At 36.9% G+C, this 22,194-nt stretch overlaps 1 long non-coding RNA gene across 1 annotated transcript; it reads right to left on the reverse strand.

Moving 5' to 3' along the window:
• Positions 1-17,596: 17,596 nt before the first annotated feature.
• On the reverse strand, positions 17,597-19,559 carry LOC129147709 (uncharacterized). Its single transcript, XR_008554978.1, has 3 exons — positions 19,518-19,559; positions 17,918-17,962; positions 17,597-17,777 (listed from the first exon to the last, which is right to left on the reverse strand). It is a non-coding gene; the product is annotated as an uncharacterized LOC129147709 (long non-coding RNA).
• Positions 19,560-22,194: the final 2,635 nt, after the last annotated feature.

A 22,194-nucleotide genomic window follows, 5' to 3' on the forward strand; every position in this document is an offset into this window, starting at 1 on the left:
TTTTGGCTTTTCCTCTTTTAGTTTTATTGTTTTAGGACCCGCTTCTCACCTTTAAGCAAACATTTCCACATCCTGCTTGTTGCCTTTAGAGATAATAACTGGAAATCACAACTTTTTGTGTCATCAGTCTTGATGTTTGATGTATCAGCTTATTAAGTTTTAGGATATGACTGCAAAAAGTAGGAAATGAAATGAACATTGGCAGTTGTATATGAGTTTTTAATAAAATATGAAGTATTTAGATGTATTAGTTCTTTGTTACGAGTTTCTCATGGTTGCATTATATAATTAGTGAATTAGACTCTGAAATTATTAAATTACAAGTGCATCTTATTAAATAAAATTTCAGCCAAACAAGACAGAGAACGAATGGTTATTGAATGTGTAAATCATAGCACTAGCTTCCAAGTTCAATTCTTCCTTTCGATCAAGTTTAATTGACTTCATTTTTTATGTTTAGAAAAAGTACTTCTTAGTGACGAAGGAAGAGAAAATTGGTTTGAAGTCAGAGGTCTGGCAGCCCCAAATATGTGCTTTTTCCTCTATACCTTTATGTGGTTTTTGTTTGTTTGTTTTTACTTTCAAAGACTAGTTTTAACAAATTACAGCAGCTGTAGCAATTGTAAAAGTAGGCCATTTCTCAAAATTTATTTGATATCCATCAGATGTTAAGCTTTGTTCCTAGCAGAGAGCATGTTTTTTAATTCCTAAGAAAAACATATTGGTTTTATTAGAGGGTGAAATTATATCTTAAATGAGATCTTTCCCAGTGGCCAAGGAATATAAAGGTTTTGGTATAAGAATATCAGTGTGATCGTTATTATACTAATTAGCAATGCTAACTTGGGTAGTGGGACTAGTTTAAGGGTCAAAAAGAGTAAAGATTTCATAAGGACGATTGCTAGGTTGCTGTGCTTGGACTCACTCTTCCTTCCCAGAAAAGCAATGGGTGGAGGTGGGCTGATTGAGAAATCATCCCCAGTCGAATAAGAGAGGTTTTCACAAGCACACTCAGCAAGCTTGACACATATTTCCTCCAGGGGGAGGCTGAGGTGACTCATGCATCCCAGTTGGAAGTGCAGCTGGACAGTAACTGCACTTCCAACTGGGAGCAGGCAGGTCAAAGTGCATGAATTCCAGGGACAGTGCGTGACACATACAAAAGGAACATTAGCCTGTGGGGTCATTCAAAATGAACCCTACCTAAGAAGACACTCTCCAATAGCCAAATGATGGGAGTAGTTAGTGGGTCCTAGAGGCAGAAACTACAAGGGATCCATATGACCAGAAAACTGAACACATCACTCACATCATGGAAGCTATCGTCTGAGGACACCAGCACGTTGCCTTCAAGGAACCCACAAAGGACCCTGCAAAGGAAACCACAGCTTTAGATGTCTGGTAGGCCTGCATGCAGTAGCAGTAGTAAAGGAGGAACTTAATTAGCCTCCTTTTCCATCTTCCTTCCCTTCAGAACAACCCCTCTGGGCTTAAAACTAGCATCCAGCAGTAGGGTGACACTTGAGTGACAAATAGAATGAAGAATGCTAAGTTCCATTTTCCAGAAAACCAAAAGCCCCCCATGAAGGCTGGCCCTAGCTGGCAGAAGAATGGGAAGGCAAGTTATCTTGAGTGAAGATGAAAATGCCAATTGATGTATGTGACTGGACACTTTAATTTACTGAAATAATGAGATTGTGTTTGCAACTTAAAGTGACCAAAGGATTTTATACCATCCAACGTAACTAGAAATGTATGGGGTCTTCACCAAGCTTTGATCCAATGGCAAGGACACAACAACACCCTCTGTACAGGTTGAAAGAAACAATGAAAGACAAAAATAAATTAGCTCTTCATTACGTCTACTGAGTCCTACTAGATTAACATATAGATTACATGTAGACTTTTACTCTCCTTCACCATGATATGAGAAATCAATGATTAAAAACTCTCAAATATTAACTAGGAAGGAAGGAGGGAAGGAAGGATAAAAGAAAGAAAGGAAAGAAGATATAGTGAATATATACATACTAGTGACCCAGTGACAAATTAATGCACATTGAAAGGAAATTAATTAAATGGTGTTCGGTGGGGTTGGACTGGGCGAGATGGGCCGGACGTGCCTTGGAGCCAACCTCCTGTGGTCCCTCCCTGGTGTCTGCGAAGTGAGCAGGTTCCCTCTGGCAGGTGGGGTCCCTTGGCCTGGCCTGCGAGGATCAGGCCAAAACCGGCTCTCTGACATCCTCCGAGGGGTCCTGAAGTGCAAGAGGCCACTCTGCAAAGTTGCTGTCTTACAGGGTATGGAACACAAACGCAAGTGTGCAGTTAACCAGATTCAAAGCTAACAGTGCCCCAGCAACAACATAACCCATGGCTGAAGGTGGAATCATGTGGCCCTGTGAGGAATCGGGCTTCCTCCTCTCTGGTTTCAGGGTGCATCACCCAAGAACTGCCACTGCCAAGTCACTGCAGCTCAGCAGCTCCCATGTTGAGCATTTGTCCCCTGGTGGTCAGTGCGCATCATAGCGACCGGTCCGACAGTAGGAGGGACACTTAGCCTATTAGCTTTTTATATATATAGATATATACACGTGATTGGCAAGGGGGTACCTAAACATTCTAGGCAGTATATGGCATAACTGTCTCCCTTCTGTGGATATACTAGTAAATACAATCAATCCTTTGAATAACTACAGTTTTTTACAGTTTCACTTGTCTCACTTTATTAGTTACTTAAAGCGTATTTTTTGAAATTTGTTGAGATCTAAAATCTATTAATAGTCCACTGTTTTTCATCCCTTCCCCTTGCCTTTCCATCTTTTCCTGATTCCTTTCTTGATACCTGAGCCTGGACCTATTCATCAATTATTCTATGTACACTCTATCCTTGGATCGGATTGCTCTCCATCTTATCCAGAGCCACACCTGCTCTGCTAAACCCTCAAACACTGATCATTGTCACCATTTGTTTCCTATTTATCAATTTCCTTGATACTGAACATTGCTTGGGAATAGTTCATCAGCTTACTGGTTTGTATCTTTCCAGGTTATTATCCCACCTTAACTGCTCCCTCAATATTTCTGGGCAAGTTGTTTTTGAAAAGCCTTAATCACATCCTTTATCAAACCATTAAAACGCCTCTAACATCTAACCACCCTCTCATTTATAAATGGCTGTTCTTTTATTTTTCAGGGGAAAAATAGAGGCCTTCAGGTATGATTATACCCTCACCAAGCCCATGTCTTCACCCACCCTTCCTTTTGTCTTTATTACCTTCTAAGACTGACTTTGTATGTGCTATTTCTTTATAAGTTATTTTCTAGGAATGTTTTTTTTTTTTTTTCTTCATTACCATTGTTTGTTTCCTTAAAGCTGTGCTTTTAAAGTAGGGGAGGAGGAGGAATTTGCCCCCAAGGGGCATTTGCCAATATGTAGAGACATTTCTGACTGTCACATCTGGGGAAGTAGTGTTACTGGTATCAAGTGTGGAGGGGCCAAGAATGCTGTTAAACATATTAAAATGCACAGGGCAGTTCCTACAACAAGGAATTATCAGGTCCCAGAAGTCAATGTGTTGATGGTGAGGAGCCCTACCCTAAGGAGACAAAGTTCATAAAACATTTTAAACAGGCAGATCGATAGGTAGATGATAGATAGATAGATAGATAGATAGATAGATAGATAGATAGATAGATAGATAGATGATAGATAGATGATAGATAGACAGATGATAGATAGATAGATAGATAGATAGATAGATAGATAGATAGATAGATAGATAGATAGATGATAGATAGATGATAGATAGATAGATGATAGATAGATAGATAGATAGATAGATAGATAGATAGATAGATAGATGATAGACAGATGATAGATAGATAGATAGATGATAGATACATAGATAGATAGATAGATAGATAGATAGATAGATAGATAGATATAGATGATAGATAGATGACTCTCGTTGGTAATTTTTCCCCATACAATTAAATCCTACCTCTCTCCTTTTGTTTCACTTCCAAATGTATTAAAAATCACAGTATGCAGTTTATATCTTTTATGTTGTACATAGTATCAATTTAACTAAACTTGCTTTTAAATAGGGCCTTAATTACCAAATATGGCCTCAATTCCAAGTTCCTAACTCCTCACTGCCGATATTTGACATTGAAAAGCTCCTTCTGCTTGAAACGCTCAGCTCACTTTCTGATGATGTAGTGAAAAAGGCATGCGCTTGGAACTAAAACATACTTTCAAAGCCGGGGTTTAAACTTCACTGCCTGGGTTAGTTGGATCAGGTTGTTCTATGTCACTGAACTTCATGTTCCATATCCCACCCGTTTTGGTTTTAGATCATATACTTTTCTCTTCTTCCCAGTTCCCAACATTTTACTTGGCTGATATTGAGTATTCGATGAGTTGAAAAAATGACCAAATATACCTATGGGTACTAATTCTATTTACCTATCCCTGTCCTTCCTTTTGACATCTTTGACCTGTCATTTTATGACCATTTCTAAGTAGCTCTGAAAAGTCACTTTGTTCCACTTTCCCTCAACTTATCCATGTTATCTGCCAATTCTGTATTATAACACATCATCGTCCCTCCCTTGAATTTTATCAATATTGTAAAATAATGGAAGAGGTGGTGTGTGGTAAAATTATTTAGATTTATTCTAGTAACTCCAGAGAATAAGATTAAAATCAGCATTTTAATGTAAGGAAGACATTATGGTACTAACGATTAAGCTGTTCAAAAATGAAAATGGGTAGTATGTGTGGGTTGGTGAACATCCTGTTACTAGAATTGGATGAACAGAGGCTAATGCTAGCCGGTTAGCTTAGCAGGCTACGCTGAATGACTGTAAGGGGATCATGAAATAATGTCAACAGCAATAGATACAAAGGAACGCAAAATGGGTTAAGGCCTATTTGCCTTATCTTAGCTACATTCACATTGATCAAGTTATTTGACTTACTTCTCTAAGCTTCAGTTTCTTATCTGTTAAATCTTATTAAATTGGTGTCAGATTTGAATAAATGAATAGGAAAATTCTTGGTAATATATAAAGCACTATATTTTTAAGTTGTTATTTCAATGATTTATTTCAGTATTTAAATTCAATGTTTCAGTGATGACATCTATATATATAAGTAATAATAGATGAAAATAGATATTTGTACACATATATGTATGCACTCATTCTCATTCTCATATTTTAATAAAAGAAATATGAAACAGAAAATTAGTTATTTTATAAAAAATAATACTACACTCAATAAACACTGTGCCACAACAGCCAGGGCAACTCACTTACTTTTTAAATTATTTATTAAAATGATCACTTAAGTTTTGTTTCATTTAAATACAAATATATAATAAACTTCAAATATTTTCTAGAAAGTTTAAACATTAATCAAGTAAGTATTAATCAAGCAAACACCTTAACAAAAAAAATCATTGATGACACTCTAAGACTACCCTATATTACAAAAAAAAAAGGATGTGAGAAATGTAGCTTTTTCTCCTTTTTTCCATTGTTTCCTACTCTGCCTTCCCGGTCTCCCTTACCAAACTGCAGGATCATTTGGCACCGTTCTAGTGTAATCTGTTGAGAAAAACAAGAACACAGTTTCTATCTCAAGTTTGAGTTTTCCAGGATCTGCTATTGCCACATCCCTTCTTGTTTGAGTTAATCACAAGGGTGGGGACCCAGGCCAGTTCAGGACTTCAACAATTACTCCTCTTGCCTCACACCCATAGGGCCACTCTATAGATAAAGTAATCATCTGCACCACGTCGAACATGCCTCTCTGACCATCCTTGGGACAAGGAAATGTCAGGGGATAAAAAGAATTGGGACCCCTGGTTCTTTATATTGCTTCCAAAAACTAAATATGCATTGGGTTCCATAAGATGTAAAAAATAAAATAAAATCGTGGTTTAACTTTTATTTTGAAAACTAAGCAGGAAATATGAGAAAAGGTTTTCCTCAAACCAAAAATGTTTATTGTTGTGGGTTTTATCCAAGAAAATTCTCTCCAAAAAAGGTAATGCATCATAGTTCTTATGAGAAAGATTTTTATGTTTCTTAAAAAAAAAAAAACTTTAAAAAATGTCGTTGCTCTTTATTTAAAAGCACAAGTTATTAAGTCAAGTATCAGTTTGGTGACATTTCTAATGTACCATTCTGTCTTGCAGGTTCTGTGTGTTGTCTTAAAAAATGCCTTTGCTAAGCATTGACATTGTAAAAGCAGGGTGGATTTAGCCAACCTCTAAGCTTGAACAGAGCTCCAAAATCAATTTGAGATGTGACGTTCCAGGGAACTGAACCCAGACTGCTAAATCTGTCCTCCTGCTTCAGTTGTACTTCTCCCATTTACAACTTTTCTTCATTGCCTTCTCTTTAGAAATTGCTCTGCGTGTAGAAGGTATTCATACAACTGTTTTTATTTCTCTTGGCATTCCATATTCATGTAGGGTTGATTTTTCCAAATATATATTTCAGCAATTTTTGCTTCAGGTTCCCATGAAAGTTTCCTGTGATTGAACAATGGGTGAATAGAAACAACATTGTGGGTTATTTTGCATATAGGTTAGACAAAACAAACTTTTTGCCAATAAATTGTTCTCTCCATTTTCACTTAGTTCTTAGACTGAAAGGCTGCTGAATGTTTAGGCTTCCTCCATAAACACAGCTCATGTCTGGATCATGGAAGCAAACTAACCATGCTTGGATTAAAAATTTAATTAAATGGATCTTGAAATGTCTTGTCCCAAGAAAATAAATTTTGAAAAAAAATATATTCACAGTAAGAATTGTTTTACAACACAAAGTAGAAGGCCATCTATTGAAACGTAAATAGACAAAAACAGAAATAAGAAGATACATGATTCAGATAAACAAAAATGAATCAAGCCAAAAGTTAAATCATTTATTTAAAACATGAAAGAAGCTGATGATGCTACTCTTCGGGGTGAAAACAGAAGTCTCTGACTTTTTATCTCATTCATCTCCCACCACCTTCTACACCTCCAGGATGCCTTTCCAGCCTTTCTGTTTTGGCAATTTTTGTAATAAATTGAGAAAGTTGGGAGAATAAATTAGTCATTGCCAGTGATTTTATTTTAAGGCTTTAGGCAACTTCGTTTTACTTGCAAATCAACCATCTCTGTGGACTTTTAAATTAGTAGAGTGGATTGAAGAGATTATCTGTCATGCTAAGAAAATTTAATTTGTGCTAAAATTTTGAAAAAATAATCTTATTTGACAAGTAATTGGCAATGCAAACCTTAAGTTCCTCTGCATTTACCTTTAATTGAACAGTAAATCCATTTATAAAACACATAAATTAGAAGTCAGATTTTCTCGAAAAAATGCTAAGAACTTCCTACCCATAACTCACATCTTTTGACTAATAGAAAAATCCATTGAAAAATGGTATTCAATGAAAGTCACTCAACCTTCTTCAAATTGTTTGCAGTCTTTGCAATTAACGCCTATAGCTAAATTTCTTACGTTAAGGAACTTAGTTGAAAATAACTTCCTTTACTCTTTTATCATTTATGGCATGGTTTTCAGATCTTTAATAATACATCTATTTCTCCTGGAGGTAACCAGTTATACAACCTTTTCTGAAATTGCCCCAATCTGAGCTAAGTGCCCTTCATATAGCTTGACATAGGAATCTGTGATAACCTCTAATTGATATAACATTTAGCTCTCTGTATTGTAATTTATTTATTTTTACTTACGTGTTTCCACAACTGGCGGAAAGAGTCTGTGTCAGTCAAGGTTCAACTAGAGGACCAGAACCAGGATAACCTACATCTTAAAGGATTCGTTGCAAGTAATTGGCTTAGTTGACTTTGGTGTCTGGCAAGGCATGTTTTCAGTCTGTAGGGCAGGCCTTCAGGAAGTGCAGTCTGGAACTTTAGGGCAGAACCTGAAGCTTCAGTTACAAACAGAATTTCTTTTTCAGGGAAAATCTCAGTTCTGCTACCATGAAGCCTTTCCATGGATAGAATAGGCCTGCCCAGATTATCTGGGGGTAATCTCCTTTACTTAAAGTAAGTGGATAATGAATAGTAATCATACCCTCAAAATATCTTCATAGGAAACTTAGATTATTGTATAGGTTAAATAACTGGACTGTAACCTAGCTAAATTAACAAAAAAATAAAGAAATAAAATAAATTGACCATCATAGGGTCTGCATTTTCCCCTAATTCTCATAATAAAAATTTTCAAACATGCAGAAGAATGGAAAGAAACTTATAAGAAAAACCCACAGATTCCTCTAGATTTAAAATGTGTTAACATTTTCGCAAGTATATTTTATGTGTATGTATATTTTTGAAATTATTTGAAAATATATTATAATCATCATCATGATATAATTTTAATAACTTTAGCATGCATCTCCTAAGAATGACATTCTTCTACACAACTACATTATCCCCACAAATAAATTAACAAATATCTTATGAAATCATCTACTAATGTGTTCATATTCAAAATTTCACAAATATTCATAACAAGGAAGGAAAACTGGGGAAATATAGGAATAGAGAAATGAAGAAAGCAATAAAAAATGAGGGAATCTTGAGGTTTCCTTCTAAGACTTAAAGTTGGCTAAGGGATGCATATCTCTAAAACATCTTTTATATTATATTCCCTAGGAATCTGAGTTCAATGTTAAAGTAAGCTCGATGTAAAATAGATCTGACAGAGAAACAGAGTAGTGCCTCCAACCCCTACTCGCACCTCTGGGTTTCTCAATAGGCTGCCAAGTAATACATATATTACATCTAAATCTGAGACATGCGCTTTCATATTTCATGCATTTAAAGTTCTAAGTTTAATTAAAGGTAATTCCTAGAAATCAGTTGTTGAGTCCCTACTATATACCAGGCAATGTGTGATAATGAAAGGGACAAGTAGATTATGTCTTAATATGTTTAATTATGTTTTACACCAAAAAATGCTATAAATTTATTTTTATACCATCTACTTCAAGAACATCATTACTTGAGTAAACAGAAGTATTTTAAGTAATTGGATTAAGTAATCTGCTCACTTTTTACAAGTGTGCATACATTTCTTTATAGATGCAGTTATAACTTTGAAAAAGTCAGGATGTCATTTTTTCTATCAATGAAAATTTGAAAAGGTATGAATGTTTGAATTATTATTATTCTTAGTCTTGATCATATGAATATGTTGTGTACGTAATATTGGAAGTAATTTCTACTTAATGCATAATTATATTTATTCTTCATTCAAAACAATGCTGAACAACTATCAAGTTGCTTAATAGAATTTAAAATTAGTGTTAAGACATAGCCCTTCTGACATAGATGGATAGGCAGATTTTGGGCAATGAGAAATGGAAAGATGGAATAGAAAGTATAGGTAAAACTTGGTGAATCAATATCACATTTCTGTATCCAGTAGGCTGTTTCAATTCTCTTCTTCATTTAAACTTCCTTCTCACAAATCCTCAGCCTCTTGCCTGCCATGAGTTAGGAATTACGTGGTTTAACAATCCTCCATCTGGATGTACTGGCATTTTGAGGAGGAATTCCCCTTAGACAGTCCTTTAAAGATAAAAATTGTGTGCATGACAAAACTCATTTTCCTCTTCATCCATTTAATTCTACAAGATGTTTACACACTTGCCCGTTACATAAATCCAGTTTGAAATGGGATTTGAAGAAGGATTACTTCAAAGAATGTTTTCTAATACATCTCAAAATGGTAATTGATGACAGAAATATTTACTTAGCTAGATAGGTTGGTTCTCTGGCTATGGAGAACATTCTGTTGCTAAGAGGTAATTTCACTATATAGCAAGAGCTTAAGAAAATAGGAAAAGAAATAAGCATTCTAAAATTATTAACCTTGACTGATTTCAACCTCAGTATTTTGTGCCAGGATTCTGAGATACAAATGAATGGGATGTTTTGCTGGACCACTGGAGAAAGAGTATTTATCTTATTTTGCAACCATACCTGGATTTTCCTATTGGGAAAAAATGTATAATCAATGAATACTATCATCTAAAAAATTAAAAAAATTGATGCCAAGCATAATCTAAGTACCAATTAAACTAGTTTTGCCATACATGGCCAAGAAAATTGTCCTTGCCATGGAAAAATAGATAAATAAAGTTGAAAGCAGGGCATCTAATAAAAAATATTAAAAGCCTAATAATTCAGAATGTATGCAGAATGTGAAATAGTTATACTGCAAATCACTAGGATTACAGCTACTAATTAAATGTGAAAAAACACAATAATCATTATTTTACATCTGAAAGTATTTCTGTTTAAACTCGAAATACTGATGTGCTTCCTTCTCTAAGTACACACTCTCTCTCTGGATCTCATCTAGTCTCATGCTTTTAAAAGCAATATACCAAGGAGACCCACAGTGATAATAACAATCTGCTCCTCCTCTCTGAACTTCAGAAGTATACATCACTACCTATGTGACATTTTGCTTAGTTCTAATAAGTAGGTCAGCCTTACCACATCGACTCCTCATCCATTTCCCAATCATGATAAATGATATCATCAACTGCCCAGTTGTTTATCCAAAAATCTTAGAAATCATTCTTCATTTCTCCTTATCCTTCATTCTCCCTTTTAATCTATAGACACATCTATAAATACTGTTACTAAATCTACCTGCTGTCTTGTACTACTCTCTGCTGCCCTTGCTGTACTCCAAGTCTAAGTCTCCATACTGTGCACATAGACAACTACCATATATTCTTACTGGACTTCCTGCTCTCAAATCCTTTTGTCCAGAAGCAAACAGCATGGCTTTCCAAATATTCAAACTGGATCATGATATACCCTTGTCTAAAACCTTTCCATAGTTTCCCATTTCACTTAAAATGTATACCTTTTATAATGACCATAGTCTGATAGGACCTGGTTCCTGCCTAACTCTCTGATTGCATGCTATGCCAATTACACTTTGCTCCCTACAACCACATTGGCTTTCTATCTAGGTTTGCAAACACACCAGGTTTGCTTCTACTTAAGGGTTTTTGCATGGGGTGGTCTTCTTTTAGTGATCTCCATACGATTGCTTCCATCTTGACATTAAGTTTCAGTTTAAATTATAATCTGCTCTGCCGAAACCGGTTTGGCTCAGTGGATAGAGCGTCAGCCTGCAGACTGAAAGGTCCCAGGTTCGATTCTGGTCAAGGGCATGTATCTTGGTTGCGGGCACATCCCCAGTAGGGGGTGTGCAAGAGGCAGCTGATCGATGTTTCTCTCTCATCGATGTTTCTAACTCTCTATCTCTCTCCCTTCCTCTCTGTAAAAAATCAATAAAATATATTTTAAAAAAATAAAATAAATTATAATCTGCTCTAATCACACAGTTTGAAGAAACTGAAATGCTTACTTTTAAATTATATTTCTCTTTTATTTTTCATATGGCCTACCACTACTTCAAAATATCTTATTTATGCATTTATCTGTTTATTTTCTATCTCTTTATGACTAGAATAATAGTCTCTCACTCTCTTTCTCTCTCCCACACCCCAAACAAATAGTGCTAGAATCTTAACAAACCTTGAATATCACTTAAGGAGTTTTAAAATAACCCATGTAGGAAGTGGTTATAGGGTTAAGCCTCGGACTGACCTGCTGGCAAAGTCGCAAACAAGTCCCAGCTTGGAGGGCACAGCCCTCTAAGCATAATTAAGCTTGATCTTGTGACTGCTCCCTAGATCTTTCCTGGGTAGCTAGTGGGCTGTGGGAGGGGCAGCAAGTGCTGCCAAAACAAGTGAAACTTACAACAACATTGTATATTACCTTGTTTGTCCCTGATTATAAATAAAGCCTCAGCTTTGCAGTCTGGATCTGTTCTGTGGCCTCAGCCAGGCACAGAAGATCCACCTAGACCCAGCTTTTTCTCTTTGTCTATCATTTCTCCATCCTTCATCACCCCTGCTCAGGCTCACCAAACCCTTGGCTGTGCTGGCACAGCCCAAGTGGCACCCAACGTGGGGCTGAGTTTGGCACAACCCATGCCTCGGTTTCCCCATCTATTAAGGAAAATAACCTTAAACAATCTTGCCATATTATGTCAGACAAGTCAGGTAATAAAGGTGAAAATACTGCTGAATAGAAAGAATTGCTTATAATGAGAAATTGCATTATTATCGTGTGGTATGAGTGTGGATAAAATCATAGATCATGGCAAGTTTTTTTCTATTGGAATATTTTATGGTAAATTCTGAACTGTAGAGCTCTGTTATGCACCTATCATCATACACTAATTAATCTAAATTTCTATATGATCTTATAATCAGGTGACCCCACGTCAATGCTTAGTATCTGCACTCAAATAATAACCCTTAGAAATGTTGGATTGATTCAAGTTAGTTCATAATGCATGCTAACCCTTAAAAAAAGGCAGTTAAGAACCTGCTTCCCTATGCTTTTTTTTCCTCAAACATGTCTTCACAATCAATTTCACTCTGTAAGAAATACTCAGCCCCAACAGGGGGCACACGAAGACATTACAATCTTTAAACTTCATTATATGCATCTATATAAATGGATGAAAAACACAAACTCTACTAATAATAAAGCTATTATTTAAGCAGCAGAAGACTCTGATGTATTTACTTTTTTAAAATATATTTTTATCGACTTCCCAGAGGAAGAGAGAGAGCGGGAGAGAGAGAGAGATAAACATCAATGACAAGAGAGAATCATTGATAGGCTGCCTCCTGTACGCACCACACCAGGATCAAGCATGCAACCTGGGCATGTGCCCTGACCAGGAATCAAACTCTGACCTTCTGATTCATACGAGTACATCGATGCTCAACCATTGAACCACACCAGCTGGGCTGGTGTATTTACTTTTCAAATAAAATTGAAGCAATTAAACTCACAACTTTTTTAGGTGTCTCCTATTCTACTACAGATTAAATAATTGTAGGTCAGTTGGGATTGGTTCTTAATATTGATCTTCATAAACTGAAATTCCAAGAATGTTAAACAGCTGCCATTCACAAAGATAAGCTTAAGATTGTTAAGTTGAAAGATGTCAATGCCCAAAAAATTAGTTGTCATTAACAACAATATAAAAGTACTGAAGTGTATTAAATAAACTGAAAAAAATATATACACAAATAGACAAGACAAATAGTTGCTAATCACCATCCTCAACCTCAGGGCCATAGATGACCTTGGAGATATTCTACCTCATGGCATCTGTTTACAAGTAAAAATGATTAATTTTTACACGCTGACGCACACATTATTTTGTAAGCACATTGGGTAGCTTTGGGGTTAGATTATCTTATATAACATATTTAGAAGTGAAATGGCAAAGTCTTTTCTGCTATTTTCTTCCTATTAGTTTCCAAAATTACACCAAGATTACTGTGAATTTTTAACTTCCTGCAATTCATTTTTTCCTCCATCACACAAATCACTTTAATATAAAGCTTCTAATGAAAGAAAGTTGGCGCCACAGTGCAGCTGAGTGGAGCCCTTAGTATGTGACAAGTATAAATCAGTGGGGACACGCGGCTGAGCAGCATCCTAAGCACATGTCACGCGCTGACCTTGCAGCCCCCGGTTCTATTTCTGCTACCTCCGGTTTCTATTGGAAGGAATTGAAAATCCTGCAGTTGTGCCAGTGTTTATTTTGGTGGTCAGCAATCAAGTGGCATTAACACGGGAAATAAAGAAGTGGGTTTTATATTATGGTCTAGATTGTTCAAGCTTACAAGAATTTATTATATTTTTTGAACAGCCTTAAATATTTTTATTTTGTTTTGGTTTTGACAAGTGGGAAATAAATTCAGAAACCCTAAATATTAGTAAATGTTTTATGTGGGAGTTCAAAACTTTAGAGATTAAACAAGCTATGAAATATATAGGGAGTGGGAAATGCCTAGAGGAAGTCTTAGTTCCATATTGTGGTCGATTAATTGTAAAAATATCCCCAATTTTTCACCTCCTGGTATGGGACTTTTCAAAATTCTTCCCATTAAATGGTGGATTTTATTTAACAAGCCTTGAAGATGTGCTGGTCTTATGACTTGCTGTGTCCAAGAATGCAGCAGACATAATATTGTGCCAGTTTCAATATTAAGAGGCCTTACATAATTCTGCTCACTCTTTTGAAACTCTTTGTATGCTATGTAAAAAAAATTTTTTTAAATATATAAAATAAAAAGAAGTAATGGGGGGAGGGGGGAGTCCAGACTGGCATGCTGGAGAATAAGAAGCCTAGTGGCAATGCTATGCTAGACCTTGCTCTAACCAATGCCATCCTAGACCAGCTTGCAGCCAAACAACCTCCAAGCATGTGATCTAGCCCAATCAAGATTAGCAAAACTGCTTTCCCAACCTGCAGCTAATTGCAGATACATGGGTGTAGTTCATTCCTAACTGACCCAAAACTCATAAGTAATAATTAATGCTTTGCAGTGAATTTTATTGTGCAGCATTATTCTATCAATAGATAAACGATTTGTGTAAAAACACCTCTGAGAGTCCTAGCTGGTTTGGTCAGTGGATAGAGTGTCGGACTGCAGACTGAAGGGTCCTTGGTTCCATTCCAGTCAAGGGCACATGCCCAAGTTGCGGGCTCGATCCCCAGGAGGGGGCGTGTAGGAGGCAGCCAATCAATGATTCTCTCTCATCATTGATGTTTCTATCTCTCCCGTACTCTTCCTTCCTCTCTGAAATCAATAAAAATACATTTTAAAAAACAAACACACAGAAAATAGGCCCCAGTTTGTAACTGGGCTCAGGTAGAAACAGGGTAATTAACCATGGGACATCAAATGACCATGTGACCACCACTGCCCATATTAAGAACCAATCTCAACTGTCCTACAATGATTTAATCTGTAGTAGGATAGGAAACATCTAAAAAAAGTTGCGAGTTTGTCTAAATTTTATTTTAGAAATAAATACACCAGAGCCTTCTGCTGCTTACATAATAGCTTTATTATTATTTGTGTTTGTGTTTTCTATCCATTTGTATAGATGTTATAGTAAAAAACCCACAAGATCAGGAAGGCCTACCAACAGTGCATTTTAGGAAGGAAATGGTATATTTGAGATCAGTCCCAGAAGGCAAAATTAAGCTACACAGCAGAAAGTGCAGTAATTTACATCAGAGTTAAGTGAACAGCATGTATTTGGCTTTGAATATTTAGATTGCCAGTGCAAGCAGCAGCCTCACAAATTATTTCCATTCTGTGGGAAAGTTTTCTATTAACTTTCAGGTCACATAAGCAAAATATTATTTATACCTAGCCAGAAAAGCACTCTTTAGCAGATACTCACAGTATTTATTGAATACTTATTATGTGCTAAGCACTAACTACAAATCATAAGACATGTTTTTATATTTAAAAAAAACTATTATGTTACATTCATTGCCAGTTTTGAGGGTTTTTGTTCTTTTTCTAGAGAAAATGTTTTTCTCAGTTTAATAAATGAAAGTTGGATGTTTGCCAGTTTGATTACTATTAAGGAAGCCCCACTAGACTAATTTGCCTTTGGGGGAATGGGCTGAGAGGAGGAATTTGACACATTTCTTACTGTTATTGTTTCCCTGACAACATTCAACATGGGTTGAATTTAAAGTCACAGAATATCGATTTACAGTGACCAATGAGTGCAACCCCCATAAATTCAAGGAAGTTAAAACCTTGCACAAGAGTATTATGTACCTCTAAGCACAGTGCACCCTGATGTGTAGACAGCACACTATCATAACACAGGGACTCGTGATGTCTTTTTGCTACTATCCTTCCTGGAGGTTCCTCCTTCGACATTCCCTTCCCTCTGAGGAAGACCAGTAGTGTGACAGAGAATTAACTACTCACTAAAAGTGATTTGTATTCCAGAGCTGGAGAAGAGAGGAGCGGGAGAAGTTTTGACCGATGAAATGCGGGTGAAAATAACGTAGATCATTTTGTTAAAGCACCTTGTTCTCTTGTTTGATGTCCACATTCAGTGTGTCACCAGGGAACTTCAAGAGTCCTCAGCACTTTGCAACACTTGGCAGTAGCAGGCGATACCAGATTGAAGGCTTGTTGACCCTTGAAGTTGGGAAGCGCCCTGCTGAGGGTTGAGTATCCGCATTAAACTTTGTGGGGCAAGGATCAATTTACTCTCCGATGAGTTCTGGGAGATTATATTTTACATCAATTAGCCTCCACTGATCATTAGAGCTAGTGTTTTGGAACAGTAGCTAATGTTTAAGAAGCTTCCCTATCTATAGGCTCAGTGCAAACAGCTGAGGAACAAAATCACTAGTTACCTGTAAGGAGGAGTATTGAGATTATAAAAAAACAATAAAAGTGGTGATACACCTGGTTTTTCCACCACAAGAGAGACTCTCAGTCCCACAAGTTCATCTACCCACCCTTTTCCCAGATTCAGGTCCTTGCCTGTTTCCTATGAGATAGGCATAATGATAACTCTTGGGCGTCCCATGTCTAGAATTGCTCTACCACCACTATAAACTGGGGAAACTCTCATGCTCTGCCTTGGCTAACGGGGAAAGACCGCCCCACCTTTACAGTAACCAGAGTGGACCCGGAGAATATCTGGTCCTCTGGCTGCCCAGAGGGGCCAAATTGCACAAGCTGAAAATGTGGGCAAGCCAATGCTTTGTGAGGCAACCTTAACCACTTAAAAAACAGGATGTCAAATTTTTCTTCTTCAATAAGATCTTAGAAATGCAAATATAAAAAGCACCTCACCAAATCAAGCAAATAATTTTCCAAAAAACACCCATGTTTTCTTGTGTATAAATAGATTGATTTGGAGAAATGACACTAACGTAAAATCAATGTCTCAGTGAGTAAAGGACAATTTTCTTGTGAATAAGCTCTTTGGAGCTAGAAATAATGTGAATAATTTCAAGCTGAAGTGGGCAGGTGCAGTTTTATACTTCTGGTAAATGTGTGGCTTCTGTGCTTTTAAATTAGCATTGTAACTTTGAAGCCACATTTTGACTTAACCCTGGAATGTTCTAAAACAAATCATGGCTTAGGAAAGTCAAAATTATAGAGAAGCAGTTGTGTGTTAAACAAATAAACGAAACATTAAAATATTCTGTATTGACAAAAGTAAAGCATTTTAGCTTACTCAAGTAAAACACAGCTTAATGATTATGAGTGTAATCATGGATGTGTTTGTACATTTTCAATTCTACCAGAACTTTGGCTGCTAAATAATTCCCCCCAAATGTGCCCAAGTTTCCGTTAAGTGATCTGTTTAGATGTTTGCTTTTGCTACTAGACTGATCATAAGCACTTTAAGTTAGAGACGGTTTATATATTTTTTTCTTTTTTAAACATTAACGTTGTACACAATACCCATTAAATAGTAAGGACTCAATAAAGATAGTGAGACTAATTTAAGAAAAAATACAACCACTTGAAGCTGAAAATTAATTACTCAAAAAAGAAGTATTGCGGGAAATAATTTAAGGATTAGACATTTTATTCATTCATTTTCCAGCATTTAAAAAAAATTGTACTATAAAAATGCCTTTCAGAAAATACAATATGAAGGGATATTCCACACGGAACAATACATTTAAAAATATCATAAATGATGCAAAAATATAATTCTTACTTGCAAAATGATTTTTATCAGTGTAACATAAACTTTCATGGGAATAGGATCACTTGAGGACAAAGAATATTGGATTGCTGCAGAACCATAAATTACAAATTCCAACCAGTTGACAGATTCAGCCTAAAAAAAAAAAAAGAGAAAAATGCAAACTCAAAAGCTCAAAATGTAAATATGTTGCCCAAAACCATTAAACAGTTTGCATGATACTTTCAAAGCTGCTTTTCAGAAAGGCTATTTGTTAAGTAGATGGTATTGCTTACCCTTTGAAGCCAGTTCCCAGGGAGAAGAGGCTGCCGTTCTATTTGCTATGAAAATAAAAATTTTAAAAAAATTATTTCATGTTTCTGCTTAGAGTTGTCCCACATCTGCACTACAGCTATTTACTGAGTGATTCTAAACCTTCCTATATGAAGCTATTGCTATAGGAATCTCTTTCTGGAGCATTCATCTCTGAGAAGCACATCACTCAGATTTAGCAAGCAAGTCAAGAGGATAGCACAGGGTCATCAGATTTGGAATTTTTCTGGTCATGAGATAATCAGTGAGACTCTGTGAGCTCTTGGGTATGAGTTCATTTTGGAAATATTTGCCCTGTGCTGGTTATTGAGTAATTTAATAATCTAATTTTGGGGAAAATCACCACACACTACTCTCACTCATTTATTGTCACAGGATTTTGTTATAGGGCCCTCATTTTGTACAATGCTGCAAGTGTGTGTGTGTGTGTGTGTGTGTGTGTGTGTGTGTGTGTGTGTGTGTGTGTGTGTTTGGCAAGGGAAGAAGACTACGTTATAGACTTGGACACGAAGGGACATGTGATCTCATAGAGAAGATGGCCCATGAGTCCAATTACCAAGGCATTATAGAATGTTCTGAGAGCATTGATATCACTCACGGCTCACACCCCTCCTTTCCCTCTATACATCTGTCTCTTCTCTCTCTTAGTTCAAAGTTCTATACTGAGCCCCAGATTGTCAGAAGTCTGAGACATAGATACCCTGTTTCAAATACAATGTTCTCCCTTTCAGGTCTCCTTGTTAACCTACCCCCACTGGAACTCTTTTTTAGCTTCCCTTGAATTTAAATTTTATTAGCTCTCTTGATGTTGTCTTCATCCAACTGCTTCTTCCTCTTTGTGTTACAGCCTAACAATCTTTCAATTGCTTTTGTAGAAGTACTCAGTCTCTTTGAATTTTGCAATTCAACAAGTCTGCCGAAACCCCAACCCAATTCAATAACCACTTTCACTTTGCTTTTACCTGTAAAGCTCAACATAGCATATTGGTACCAGTGTGAAGTTACCTTAATCTTAACAAAGTTTAGACAGGCTGACAATACTAGGCTGTTTTACTGCTTGATAGCCAAAATATATATTGCAGTTTTAGCACATTACCCCTCAAATTTATCTTGTTGCCCCAAAATAACACTCTCCCTGATATTCTATTTCTCCTTCTGTTTCTCATTCCATTATATGTGAACACATCTACCTGATTATTTAAGCCAAAAATCTAGGTCTCACCCATGACAGCATTGTCTCCCTTACTTGACAACTTTAATTAATCAAAAGGTTGAGTCAATTCAGGTGGATATTTCCATCTACTTTTCTCCATTCTTACCACCTGGTAAAGCCACCATCATGTTTTGTAATCATTAGAACAGAGTCTCAACTCACAGACCTGCTTCCAATCTTGCTTCTTGCCAAAGCATTCTATGCACTGCTGCCTCAGCGAATTGAAAATGCAAATTTGCTCATTATTCTGTTTTGCTTAAAACACTTCAATAGTTTCCCATTCTATTTAGGAAAATATCAGATCTCACTATGACTTATAGGCATGTTATTATTTGGCCATGCATACTTACCCAGTATCACTTCTTTTGACTCTCTTCCTTTTGCAATTTATATCTGGCAATAGTGAAATATTTTTATATATTTTTATTTAACTTCTTGGACTACACCTTACTATTTCTTTATTCTAAAATTTTTCTGTAGCTTTCTCTTTGGCTAGAAATTCGATTACCCTTCAGATTCATGAAGTCTTTGACTAAATTCGATTACCCTTCAGATTCATGAAGTCTTTCTTAAAGCACATTGTCCTCTTATCATTATACCAAACATGTTTGCTTCTAAATTATTGCCTAATAACCACACTCTTCACTAGACTATGGGTTCTGTGAAGGGAACCTGGCCTCCCCTTTATTCAAATGATTCTGCATTTGTAAACTGGCTCAATTCTGGGAATTGATTAAGGAGCTGTGACTTTGTTTTTTCAGGTCAAGTTCACTTGACCTAGAACTTTTCTGTTTATACAAATCAAGTAAGAATGTCATAGGCTCCCTATCTATTTCACTTCTAGGAACACCTCGATTAACTAGCCAATGCTGTAATTTTGCATGAGTCACACTATTCTGATGGCGGGGTGACTCTGCTTCCCATTAGTGCAACCGCACCCACCTTGTCTTTGGTGATGGAGAACTGCCACTTGGCTCCTGCCACCCTGGATCCAATTACTGCCATTGCATTTAGTTTTTCCAATTGAGGGGTTGTAGTTCCCACTGTAAGGTTTGGCTTACAGGAAGGAGTAGATACGGAGCTATTCAAGGATGCTGAGGCTCCCTTCACAAACTTATTTCTAAGATGAAGGTGGCCTCCAAGGCATTCAGAGAAGCTTTTAGGTCACTTTTGTAGCAGTATGGCTAGGGTTTCAAATCCCTGAGCTCATGTTCTTGTTTCAGCACTTTGTCCAGCAACATTAAGAAAAACAAATCAATGTCATTATTTTCCTTAACTTTCCAAAAATGTTTGCAAGTATCATACACTGGGTAACTTAGCTCCTTGCTGCTTATGCCTGGTTGATTAGGTGTAGCCATTGTAGATATTTTGTAATATCTATAAACAGTTCACACCATGGACTGGTAAGTGATCTTTACTACTGGGCATAGAATCATTAGCATTTTAAAATTTAATCAAGTTAGAGAATCAATTCCAACAACCCAAAACAAACTCAGAAAACTCATTTTTAAAATTCTGCTCCTCTAAAACTGTTTTCAGTACCAAAATCTGCAATAGTCAGGGCTCTTGAGAAAAACAGAACAAATTCTACATAATAAAGAGGTAATACGCAAATTGACCATCATGCCCTCACACAAGATGGCTGCCCCAAGTGGTCACAAGATGACCACTCCCATGTAGTCATAAGATGGCTGCCCTCATTGTCACAGATGGTCCCCACAAGATGGCCAGCAGGGGAGGGCAGTTGTGGGCAATCAGACCAGCAGGGGAGGGCATTTAGGGGTGACCAGGCCAGCAGGGGAGGGCAGTTGGGAGCAACCAGGACAGCAGGGGAGTGCAGTTGGGGGCAATCAGGTTGGCAAGGGAGCAGTTAGGTGTCAATCAGGCTGGCAGGGGAGTGGTTAGGGGGTGATCAGGTTGGCAGGCAGAAGCGGTTAGGAGCAATCAGGCAAGTAGGCAGGGGAGTGGTTAGGAGTCAGCAGTCCTGGATTGTGAGAGGGATGCCTTACTGCCGGCAGTCAGACATCCCACGAGGAGTCCCAGATTGGAGAGGGGGCAGGCTGGGCTGAGGGACACCCTCCCCACCCCCCAGTGCACAAATTTCGTACACCAGTCCTCTAGTAGAATTTAAATGTGTATGTAGAAGTAGATTTATGAAGGGTTGGCTAAAATGGTTATGGAGGCTGAGAAATTTCCAGTCTTCCACCAGCAAGCAGAGGGCCCAGGAGAGCTGGTGTTGTTCTAGCCCAAGCCCTTAGGCCTGAGACCCAGTGGTACTTATATGTAAGTCTCAGTTCAACTCCAAAAGCCCAAGAAAGAAGATTGCTTATGTCCAAGGGCAAGAGAAGATGGATATTCCAACTCAACTCAAGAGAGTGAATTCACCCTTTCTGGGCCTTTCGTTCTATTCAGGCCCTCAGTAGATTAGATGATGCCTACCCCCATTGTTGGGGACAACCTTCTTTATTCAGTCCATGGATTCAAATGCTGATCTCATTAAGAAACATCCTCACTGACACACTAGAAATATACAAGGTATCATATAAGAAATATTGAACAACTTTAAAAAGTTGGTACCAAACTGGTTTCTTATCTTACTGAAATATTAATGGTTTTTATATAGTAATTCAAATGTCTTCAACAGAATTTCCCTCTCCATAAGCATCATGCCTCTCCATGTAATAGTGTGAATTTATAATCAGCTTCCATAGTATTGCTTGATAAAGAAAGAAATCACAAATTCCATGTATTAACATTTACTTAATTCACAAATGTTAATGTCCTATTCAGCATCCTGTTTATTGAAACTGACATTTTATGCAGAGCAAGACTTTTTTTGTTACACAAAGTAGTGTTGACTGCATTTTGGTGCAAAGTCAGTATTTGAGAAACTATTCCAGAATGTTTTCTGTCACAAATATTGTGCTATCAAAATATACTCTTACACAAAGCTTGATTTCCAAACCACATTGGTTAACCACTCATAGCTTTATACAGTTCAGATCTAGTCATTTTAAATCAAGATGA

This window comes from Eptesicus fuscus, chromosome 3, assembly GCF_027574615.1.
Source record: "Eptesicus fuscus isolate TK198812 chromosome 3, DD_ASM_mEF_20220401, whole genome shotgun sequence".
NCBI lineage: Eukaryota > Metazoa > Chordata > Mammalia > Chiroptera > Vespertilionidae > Eptesicus > Eptesicus fuscus.